Below are 10,761 nucleotides of genomic sequence, written 5' to 3' on the forward strand. Positions count from 1 at the left end.
CATCAACACAATTACAAGAAAGTCATAAGGCTAAACTTCGTATAAAAGATACATATCACACGTACAAATCTAAAACCAATAATGCAAGTGGAAGCAATAACGAAAGAAGTCGCTCAATATATGACATAAAACTGACGGATAGGATCTCCAAGTGACTCCATAAATCATCTACCTACTCCCTGGTGAAAAAAGAAACTAGTTCAAAAGGTGATGAGTGCAAGTGACTTAGTAGGTAATAGACAGATAGTGCATGAACATAATATATATATCTAGAAATTTAAAGGTATACAGTTTCATAGGAAAAAATTAATGAAATGACCCATAACTCCCTTCCTAAGACATCCAACATATAGCATACCACATTTACTTTAGACCCAAAGACAATTTCATCACATACAAACTTCAATTCTCAATATATATCTTTCGAATGAATTTTTTTTTTAAACTCCCAATGACAAAATATGAAAACATAAAATGAATAGTCTCCAACTCACACAATCAAAAGACTACATTTATTAACAGGCTCTTAAGCTCCTTGGACAGTGTGTTATGCATTCCATCTCATCTACTCAGTTACTCCACCTCTACGTCCTCTATCACCTCCTTGGTGACATCTTCTACACCTATATCATTTACATTGTGAGTCTACTGACCTGTAAATATATTTCCCATAAGTAGGTACATGATGAAAATAGAAAAGCAATATTTAAAACTAGGAATTATGAACATGAACTTTCTTTTACATTTTAACTTCAATCAAAATCAAGCATGCTATAATATCCATAATAAAAGAACTTTAACCTCATTTACTAAGAGTACAAGTTGTATTTGATAACATACACAATAAGGAAAACTTTAATATAATCTACTATCAATAAGCATGGTGCATTTGTGGTAACCTTTATTAGAGCACAATTATTCAGTGCATACTCATGACTCATTGGGAAGTACCTCTTGAGGGAAACTATATATCCATCTAGTCGAAACCATCATACATTGCATTAACAGTTATGTTTGAAAAGACCCTCTCAGGAGATTATTCCAGAGCACCAATCCCGTATTATCACCACTTATTCACCAAAATTTTCAGTTATTCAAGTAGGAGATTCCTAACTTCAGCTTATCCTAACATATAGGAGATAACATGCATAGATCATACCATCAAGTCATACAAGAAAAATAATTGAATAGACAACTTCTTTTTCATAACATAAACGAGAAAATCTACATAATTCATACCATCTAGTCGTAACAAGAAATAATCCAAAAACTAGAACCAGAAGTCAACACAAAACCTCATGAAGAACTTGGGAACTTCTACAAAATTGTTTACACGCCTACCTCTCTTTCCTTTCCCAAAAGTCCATACTTACTAGACGAAATAATACTTGCCAACATACATGCATAATAATTAATTGAACCTTTACGAAAAATGAGATATCATCACATGCTTACCCAATTATATCTTTATTTTGTTTCAATCTGATCATGCATAGCTAGAGAAAACAAAAGAACAACTATTAAATCAACACCAATTTCCCTTACTTCCAAGTTCGTACTAGAATTTCAAACCAATATGAAGAAGTGATCACAATATTGAAAACGATACACATCCTACCAAATCTGTCACAAAGTTACTACTATCTTGAGAAAAGAAAGACGACTTCGAAATCGATTCTCACCCTTCAAGTCTATCCAGAAATCCGAATCCAATAGGCCACAAGTGAATCAACATCAAACTCAATTCACAGTCTTCCAAATTAATCCAGAATTCAAAACCAGTTTGCCAAAACCAATCAAATTCAAAATTTGCAAATCTGCTCAGAATTTAAAACCATTTTGCCAAATAGAACTACATCAAGTTTGGTTCATCACATCCAAATCTGTCCTGAAACCAAGCTACTTTGAAGAATGAAAACGACATTCCAAATCGAATCACAACCTTTGAAATCTATCCACTAAATCTGCAGCCAATACAAGAAGTGAAAACACACACGAAATAGAGTTCACCTTCAAATTTGTTCCAAAATTTCTGTAGCCAGTGCAAGGAGAATATGCACAACGAAATTAATACAACACCTTCGAATCTGTCCAAATAAATCTGAAACTGACAAAGAATTAAGCAAACAGATCACAACCCAAGCATCAATCTTGTTCGATCCAGCAAACTAAAACCATTCCACACAATTTTCTACTAGTGATGTCCCAAAACATGTGTTATCAGAAAAAAAAAATACAACATCAAATAAACTCAATCATACACTCATAAAATCTGCTGCAAGAAAATCGGAACCAATAAGAAGAAACAATACAACATCAAAATGGTTTTGCACTATACCAAATCTGCTGCAAATAAAACCAAATTGCTGCAAATAAAACCAAATTCCCTTATGCAGAAATATTACAACCTCGAAATCAATTTGTCTACTATTAAATTTGCTGATAGTTTGCGGAAGAATGAGTAGATTATCAAATTCAAAACCCCGTCGGTCGCGAAAGTATGTTGCTTGTGGCATCGTCCACTGAGGAGATCGTCGGCATGGAGACGTCGGTCGACCGAGGCTTAGGGCATGGGTTGTGGTGGCGGAGAGGAGGAGGATCATTATGAGAGGGGTGAGGGAATGAAGTGGGAATTAGGTTTAGGTTATATTACCAATGTATAATTAAATCTCAACCTTAGATTAATTGAATCAACCCCTATTCATATCCGAACTCATATACTAAGAAAGTAAGGAATAAGTGAAGATCTACAAATGTAATGCTCATAACTATAAGAGCAACATATATGACATATACATACTACCAATAAGTAATCCAGTGTCGATGAACATGCAACAAATATATCTCAAGCATATGTAAACATATCACAGTCACAAATATATAATACAATAGCAGCATACGCAATCACATATCATATGCATAACTTGGTCACTCTCACCCACCCCCCAGCTACCACCACTCCTGTATGGTCGAGAAATCGGGACAATGACAATTGTACACACTGCCAACAGTCACTACTCCTGAGTAATGCGAATGGACAGTCTGATGAGTAGCTATCTAGTTACATAGCAACGGGGTCTCTACTGCTAGCAATTCTAGCTAACACTACCCTTGAGTGAAGTGAGTTGGGCACGTCAAGACAAGCTACACTCACTCCAAGCACACTACTCTGAGTAGCGGAGTGAGCAACAACGGCCGACGACTCCCTCAACCACAAGGGAGACATAGTTGCCAACATTCATGAAATGCTCTGATGAGCAATATGCAAATAATCATTACCATAGATATAGCAAACAGCTATACCACAGTATCCTCAAAATATAAAAAAAGTATCTTAGAGACTTTTTTCTTATTAACTCTTAACTTGGAATTTTCCTTTGCTTCTTAGAATTATATTAACATGTTACTAAAAATTTACTTATTTATTGAGACAATATCTAGAAAGGGTTGATTTGAAGATGAGGAATTATCTCATTCACTCGCTTTCTTCCTTTCTGTCTTTAGCTTAGTACAATAGAAAACTTTTTTATTTTCATTTGTTGAAACACTTCCAAACAATAAAATATTTTTCAATTGATATCAGATCTATAACCAGCATGTCCAGTATATATATACAACAATAAATGTAAATAAATAAAATATCCAATATCTACTAAATATCATAGATGGCCAATGAGAGATTATATAGATATGGAATCGATCATCTCAAAAATCAAGCAACCAAGTATCTGTTGGAACTCCGTGATAGTTTTGATGTGATTAACCAAGTCAGGTTAGGTCATGTTAGTATTTGATCTCTGTGTCTAAGTGTGCAGGAGCTTAGGAGCGCAGAAAGTCGAGCGGAAGACGCAGCTAGCGAGAAGGATGGCACAGGAAGAGAGTCGACGGGCTCAGTGCATCCGAGGGACGAGGTGCTGCAGAAGAGTATACCGATGGACGAGAAGGACGTGCGTGGTGGTCCGAGGAACGAGAAGCCGAGGAGGAAGTCTACTTAAGAAAAAGGTCAGAAATTGGGTTCGGCTGAGCCCTATTCCGAATGGACAAAATCACACAGGCGATCGGAGCATCAAGAGAGCCAAAAGGGAGCTGCGGAGCTGCTGGAGACGCCCTCAGTGGAGTTAAAGGTGTTGGAACCCCAAGGTTGTTTTGGTGTGATCAACAAGTTAAGTTAGGTCCTGTTTGTTTCTAACCTTGTGTCTAAGTGTGCAGGAGCTTAGGAACACAGGTAGTCGAGCGGAAGACGCAGCTAGCGAGAAGGACGGTAGTCCGAGGGATGAGGTGCTGCGGAAGAGTACCCCGGTGGACGAGAAGGAAGCGTGCGGTGGTTCCGAGGGATGAAAGCCGGAGCGGAAGATTACTCGAGGAGCAAGAGACGCAGCTAGCGAGAAGGTCGGCACGAGGTGCGACCGAGGGACGAAGACTGCGGATGAGTACGCTGGTGGATGAGAAGGAAACACGCAACGATTCCGAGGGACGAGAAGCCGGAGCGGAAGGCTGCTCGAGAAGACCGGAAGTTGGGTTCGGGTGAGCCCTTTTCCGGATGGCAGAGATCACCCAAGTGAGCGGATCCGGAGGAGAAGAACCGGACCGAGGCGGGACTGAACCAGAGAAGAAGTCCCGGATGAAAAAGTCAACAACTGTTGACTTTGGGCTCCGGGGCGCCCGGAGCAGTAAAATTGACCAGATCGAGTTTTGACTCGATCTGAACGTTGGGGGATAAGTTTTATCCCCCCAGGGCGCTCGGAACCATTCTAGGCACTCCGACCAAGGCTATAAATATAGCCTTGGCCCAGAAGCTTTTGAATGAACTAAAAATTGTAATTCCAAATACTTGTGCACTTCTGTTATAGTTTAGCTTCTGTTTTCTGCGCTACATTGCTGTACGAGGCTTCTCCGCCTGAAGGAGATTTTTAGTGAGCTTAATCTTCCTTGGATTAACAACCACATCGGTTGTAACCAAGTAAACCTTGTGTGCCACGCTTTTTCTTTATGCTTTTAATTTATCAGCTTACTTTATTATTTATGCAAGTGTTAGTTTAAAGAGTTCGAGGAGGGTTTGTCTTTTTCTGTTTGCAGGATATCCAGCAACCCCCTCCTAGCCGGCCGCAACGGTCCTACAAGTGGTATCAGAGCATAGTACGCCTCAGAAGGACTAACCGCCATCTGAAGCAACAAAACAATGGCCGAAGCTAGCGAATATCCACCAGCATTCGAGGGGGAGTTTTCTTCATGGAAAAAACAAATGGAGGTATACCTTAACTCAGACCTTGGTATTTCTTTAATTTTAAAATCTGGTTATGAAGAACCGAAGAACACGAACGGAGAAAGACTCGATCTACGTCTCTGGAACAAAAAGCAACGTAACGAATCGATGGCAAACGAACGGGCAGAATTTCATCTCCTAACCGTGATACCAAATGAAGATCTCAAAAGAATCGGCGAATACAAGAACTCAAAAAAACTTTGGGAAAAGTTCTTAAAACTCTACGAAGAACCGATTGAAGCCGTCCCCTCAATAGACATCGAGCCGTCATCAGAATCCGAGATGGAAGAAATTACCGAGACAGCCCCAACAGCCGAAGTACATCCCGAGATCAATGAAGGGGGAGAATCTTCGGAAGAAAGTAATTCAACAGGGGGAGAACCAACGACCGACGAGGTAAGTCAGGTATGGACTCGAACCTCCGAACAACTGGTTCAATTAATCAAATTACCTGAAGATTTTTGCGAATCAAAAATTGAATCATCGAAAGAATTTTTCGAATTACAAAATGTTTTGACAAAAGATTCTTGCGAATCACAAAGTATTTTTTCGAAAACTTTTTCCGGATCTAAAATTTTTTCCGAAGTACAAATTATCTCGTTGAAAGAGTTTTTCGAATCGCAAAATGATTTGACAAAAGAATCTTACAAATTACGAAACATTTTTTCGAACAAAGTTTGCAAATTAGAGATATTATCGAAAGAGTTTTTCGGAGTAGTAAATCTATTATCCACAGATTGTTGCAAATTTATGTTGTCAAAATACTTTTGCAAATTACAAAATATTTTATCGAACGAAGTTTGCAAATCAGAAGTATTGTTGAAAAACTTTATCAAGTTTATATTATCGAAATATCTTTGCAAATTAGGAATTCAAAATACAATAGAAAATGACATGTTACAATTTGCACAAATTTCTACATGCTCAAAGTTTCTTGCTTCAAAGTTAAGAAATTATGATAAATTAAAATGGAAATTTAAAATTTTCTGATAAAAGCATTAGAATATATAAATAAATAAATGCATAGAAAATTTCTTTTAATGTTATCAATTCTCTTAAATTTTCTTGCATAAACTTTTCAGCTTAGAAAGTTTTTTGATGACAAATACTTGAAATTTTTTTTCAAAAGTTATTTCTTGACTTAGAAATTTTCCTTGACTTGGAAATATTTTCCTTGAAAATCATTGATATATATTTTCATTATATTAACCCTTAGATTCTTTTTGTACCCCATTTTTATTGTGATCAAAGGGGGAGAAGGGGAAGTATAAGTCTAGGGGGAGGTAGAAAATTGAAAATTAAAATTTGGAATGGTTGAAATTTAATTTTTTCTATCATGTTGCATGTTATTGCAATAAATTTTTTAATTTCATATCTATTTTTGACCCTAGCTTAACTTGGGTTGATCACACCAAAAAGGGGGAGATTGTTGGAACCCCAAGGTTGTTTTGGTGTGATCAACAAGTTAAGTTAGGTCCTGTTTGTTTCTAACCTTGTGTCTAAGTGTGCAGGAGCTTAGGAACACAGGTAGTCGAGCGGAAGACGCAGCTAGCGAGAAGGACGGCAGTCCGAGGGACGAGGTGCTGCGGAAGAGTACCCCGATGGATGAGAAGGAAGCGTGCGGTGGTTCCGAGGGACGAAAGCCGGAGCGGAAGATTGCTCGAGGAGCAAGAGACGCAGCTAGCGAGAAGGTCAGCACGCGGTGCGACCGAGGGATGAAGACTGACGATGAGTACGCTGGTGGACGAGAAGGAAACACGCAACGATTCCGAGGGACGAGAAGTCAGAGCGGAAGGCTGCTCGAGAAGACCGGAAGTTGGGTTCGGGTGAGCCCTTTTTCGGATGGCAAAGATCACCCAAGTGAGCGGATCCGGAGGAGAAGAACCGGACCGAGGCGGGACTGAACCAGAGAAGAAGTCCCGGACGAAAAAGTCAACAACTGTTGACTTTGGGCTTCGGGGCGCCTGGAACCCTCCGGGGCGCCCTGAGCAGTAAAATTGACCAGATCGAGTTTTGACTCGATCTGAACGTTGGGGGATAAGTTTTATCCCCCCAGCGCGCCCGGAACCCTTCCAGGCGCCCCGACCAAGGCTATAAATATAGCCTTGGTCCAGAAGCTTTTGAATGAACTAAAAATTGTAATTCCAAACACTTGTGCGCTTCTATTCCAGTTTAGCTTCTGTTTTCTGCGCTACATTGCTGTACGAGGCTTCTCCGCCTGAAGGAGATTTTTAATGAGCTTAATCTTCCTTGGATTAACAACCACATCAGTTGTAACCAAGTAAACCTTTTGTGCCTCGCTTTTTCTTTATGTTTTTAATTTATCAGCTTACTTTATTATTTATGCAAGTGTTAGTTTAAAGAGTTCGAGGATGGTTTGTCTTTTTGTGTTTGCAGGATATCCAACAACCCCCTCCTAGCCGGCCGCAACAGTCCTACAAAAGGTGCCTCCGCGCCTTTCAGTGGGAAGGCACCTTCAACAGGAACCCACCATGGAAGGCGCCTTCGACCAAGCAAAATTCAGCCGTCAACAAAGATAGTGTTGGTGCAATCGACCTCTAGGGTTTCGATGTTTGACAATATGACCAAGGGTTAACCCAAACATGACTTGATGTTTGGGAGAGAGAAGTCTAGTTAGGACTAGATGACTAACAAAGGTAAGTTCTAACCAAAGGTTAGGCAAAGTGGAAGTATCGGTGAGTAAAGTCGGGCCCTAGTGAGTGAAGCTAAATGGTGGAAGTCCCGGTGAGTGAAGCTGGGCCTTAGTGAGTGAAGCTAGGTGGTGGAAGTCTCGGTGAGTGAAGTCGGACCCTAGTGAGTGAAGCTAGGTGGAGGAAGTCCTGGTGAGTGAAGCCGAACAATGGAAGTCCTAGTAAGTGAAGCTAGACAACCCTAGGGAGGTAATCTTAGGTTTACTGTACTATTTTTATCTATTGTGCTAACTCAGTATTGCTAGGTCGGTAGGTTGACCAGGTAGCTGGCATGAAGTCCAGATGGGTCGACGGGCTGACCGGACGTCTGGCAGGTAAGTTAAAGTAAGTCACTGGAGGAGAGTGACTGTGAGGACGCGTTCCCGGGTAGGGAACTTAAGCGTCGATTCAACTTAGATCCATTTCGGAAATCTAAATTGAGATCGTGACTAGATTTCGATCTTAGGGAGACGGAACCTAATTACTACTCTATTCTACTATAATTGTACTAACTTCCATTTTGCAGGGTAGTTTAGCTATTATTTTGTCAGACTAACTCTTTCTTGCAGGAGAAGGACTTACTGGAGAACGGTGGTCCGGGCACCCGGAAGGCAAATTTTATCCCTGCAAGTCGTCGCAACGTGGAGCTCACTGGTTGGTTGGGCTACGTCACAGTCCAGGCGTCTGGAGTCTCCTATATAAGGAGGGTGAGCTCTGAAGCAAAGAACAACTGACAATAACGTCTTCCAACGCCTGCTCTACTGCGTTGTGCCCCTGCGACACTGCGAAGCTTCTCCGACAACGTGCTGATTTTTTTTTCCTTTATTGTTGTTGGTATTTCCTCTTTAAAAGTTCTTGTACTTTCATTTATAATATTTTTGTGAACTATTAGTGATTGCCCAACGAAAGCACTCGACGAGTGCGAGCCTTGGAGTAGGAGTTGACCAAGACTCCGAACTAAGTAAATCGGTTCTTGTTAGCATTGCTCTCTTTCTTTTCCGCTGCACACTCGTTACGAATTTTTTGATCTATATTCACCCCCTTCCCCCTCTATCGACTTTCACGATCCAACAGATAAAGTTCTATATTCGCATGGATAATTTCTCCACGCTAGAGGCCCCTTCAAAGCCTCTTGAAGGCGCCTTCAAGCATCGGATAAAATTTTTCTGGGGCTATAAAAATACCCTTTGACCTAGGAAATTAACAATAACTCCTGTATTCATTTCTTAACTACTTTCTAAGCTTTCAACGAGTATAAGAGGCTTCTGCACCTTCAACGAAGGAGATTTTTAGTGTGTTTACTTGTCTTGGTTTAACAACCTCTCCGGTTGTAACCAAGTAACTCTTTTGGCCTCTTCTTTTTAAGTTGTTCATTTATTTTGTTTTTAATTGCACTACTAATCTGAGTTAAAAGTTGAGGAAGGTTTTTCATTATTTCTTAACAGACAATTCATCTCCCCTCCTGCCGGCCTATCTGGGTCCAACAGTATCAAGCTTATGAAATAATATGAGTAGAGTTAAGTTAAATACAACAACCTATCTAAACATAACTTATGCACTAAGGTTAAAGTATTACAGAAACAAGTCAAGAAGTATCTGCCTTTATCTGTAGATCATTCCAACCATCTTCAAGTCCGAGAGATCACATCCAGCTCAAATCCTACCAATACAGGGTACGAGGCAAAACTAAGGATCTATAATCAATGTATCAACCTATTAATTAATTAATCAATCTATTAATTAATTAATTAACTTAATCAGATTAATCATAGATCCATATAACACTTCAACCCTCATTAATGATTACCTTCAATTCAACCAATCTATTGATTAAATTAGAGTTTACCAAACGTGAATTCTCCCCTAAAATAGTAATGGAATGGTTTCAAGTTGTTTTACAATGATCTCTTTGTAAGAAACTATCCCCTCAACCTCCTGATAATAACCAACCCAATCAACCTCCACCATTCCTTCCACATTTCAAATTTCTATATGAATTAGAATAACTAGCAGAAATCAACCCTACACAATCTGTAACTTACATGTTTTTAACACTTAACCTACAGATTCCCTTACCTCTACAACACGTAGCTTGGCTCCCTCTTCAACAATTATGAATCTGACCCAACAACACTCAATGCCTCAGGGATTGCCGACTACTATGGTGGCAAGGATTCAGTAGAGTTTATGGTCGCCAATCTGCAACCCCATGTGCCACTCAGATGTCAACAGTGGTTGGTGGTTGAACCAAAGGAAGAGCAAAAGTAAAGAGGGCACATCGTACTTTCTTGTGGCCAGATGAGTGGCGACTGACGGCTGAGTTGGGCTCAGATAGAGAGCGATGGGGTGGATCCAAATCTATGGCACGATCGAAAGGGGAGAGGCGACGGTGGATTGGGCTATAGAAGCTCCTACCCGGTCAACAACTAGGAAATTGAGATCGAGCAGTGGTGTCGAGGTGGCAGCGATGCGCATGAGGAGCAAGGCAGTGGTGGATCAGTGGTGCCAGCGGAATCGGGTGATGGCGTTGGCTGTGGCATTGGGGCAAAGATGGGAGTCGCGATGATGGGGAGGAGAAGAGGTCATGAAATGATTGGGGATTAAACCTAAGTTAAGCTTTTATATTTAGGTTAATTTATCCCAACATTAAGCTTAATGAAATCAATCAACTCCCATTTAAAGGATATTCCAAACCGATTTTCCATAAATCTAATTGATTCATCTTCTTAAACATGTCATACGAACTTCGTTTAAATCCCGAAAATTTTTTAAATTTTTTTGAAAAATCTAATAAGATTATTTCTCTAA

The 10,761-nt window shown here is 39.9% G+C and overlaps 1 long non-coding RNA gene across 2 annotated transcripts; it reads right to left on the bottom strand.

Annotated features, from left to right (window-relative positions):
• Nucleotides 1–315: 315 nt before the first annotated feature.
• Nucleotides 316–10,546, bottom strand: LOC122016189. Of its 2 annotated transcripts, XR_006121080.1 has the most exons (4): nt 10,238–10,546; nt 10,030–10,152; nt 9,530–9,613; nt 316–653 (listed from the first exon to the last, which is right to left on the bottom strand). It is a non-coding gene; the product is annotated as an uncharacterized LOC122016189 (long non-coding RNA). The 2 variants fall into 2 exon arrangements; XR_006121081.1 differs by lacking the exon at nt 9,530–9,613.
• Between the last annotated feature and the right edge of the window lie 215 nt (nt 10,547–10,761).

The sequence above is a fragment of the Zingiber officinale genome, chromosome 8B, assembly GCF_018446385.1.
Source record: "Zingiber officinale cultivar Zhangliang chromosome 8B, Zo_v1.1, whole genome shotgun sequence".
Taxonomy (NCBI): domain Eukaryota; kingdom Viridiplantae; phylum Streptophyta; class Magnoliopsida; order Zingiberales; family Zingiberaceae; genus Zingiber; species Zingiber officinale.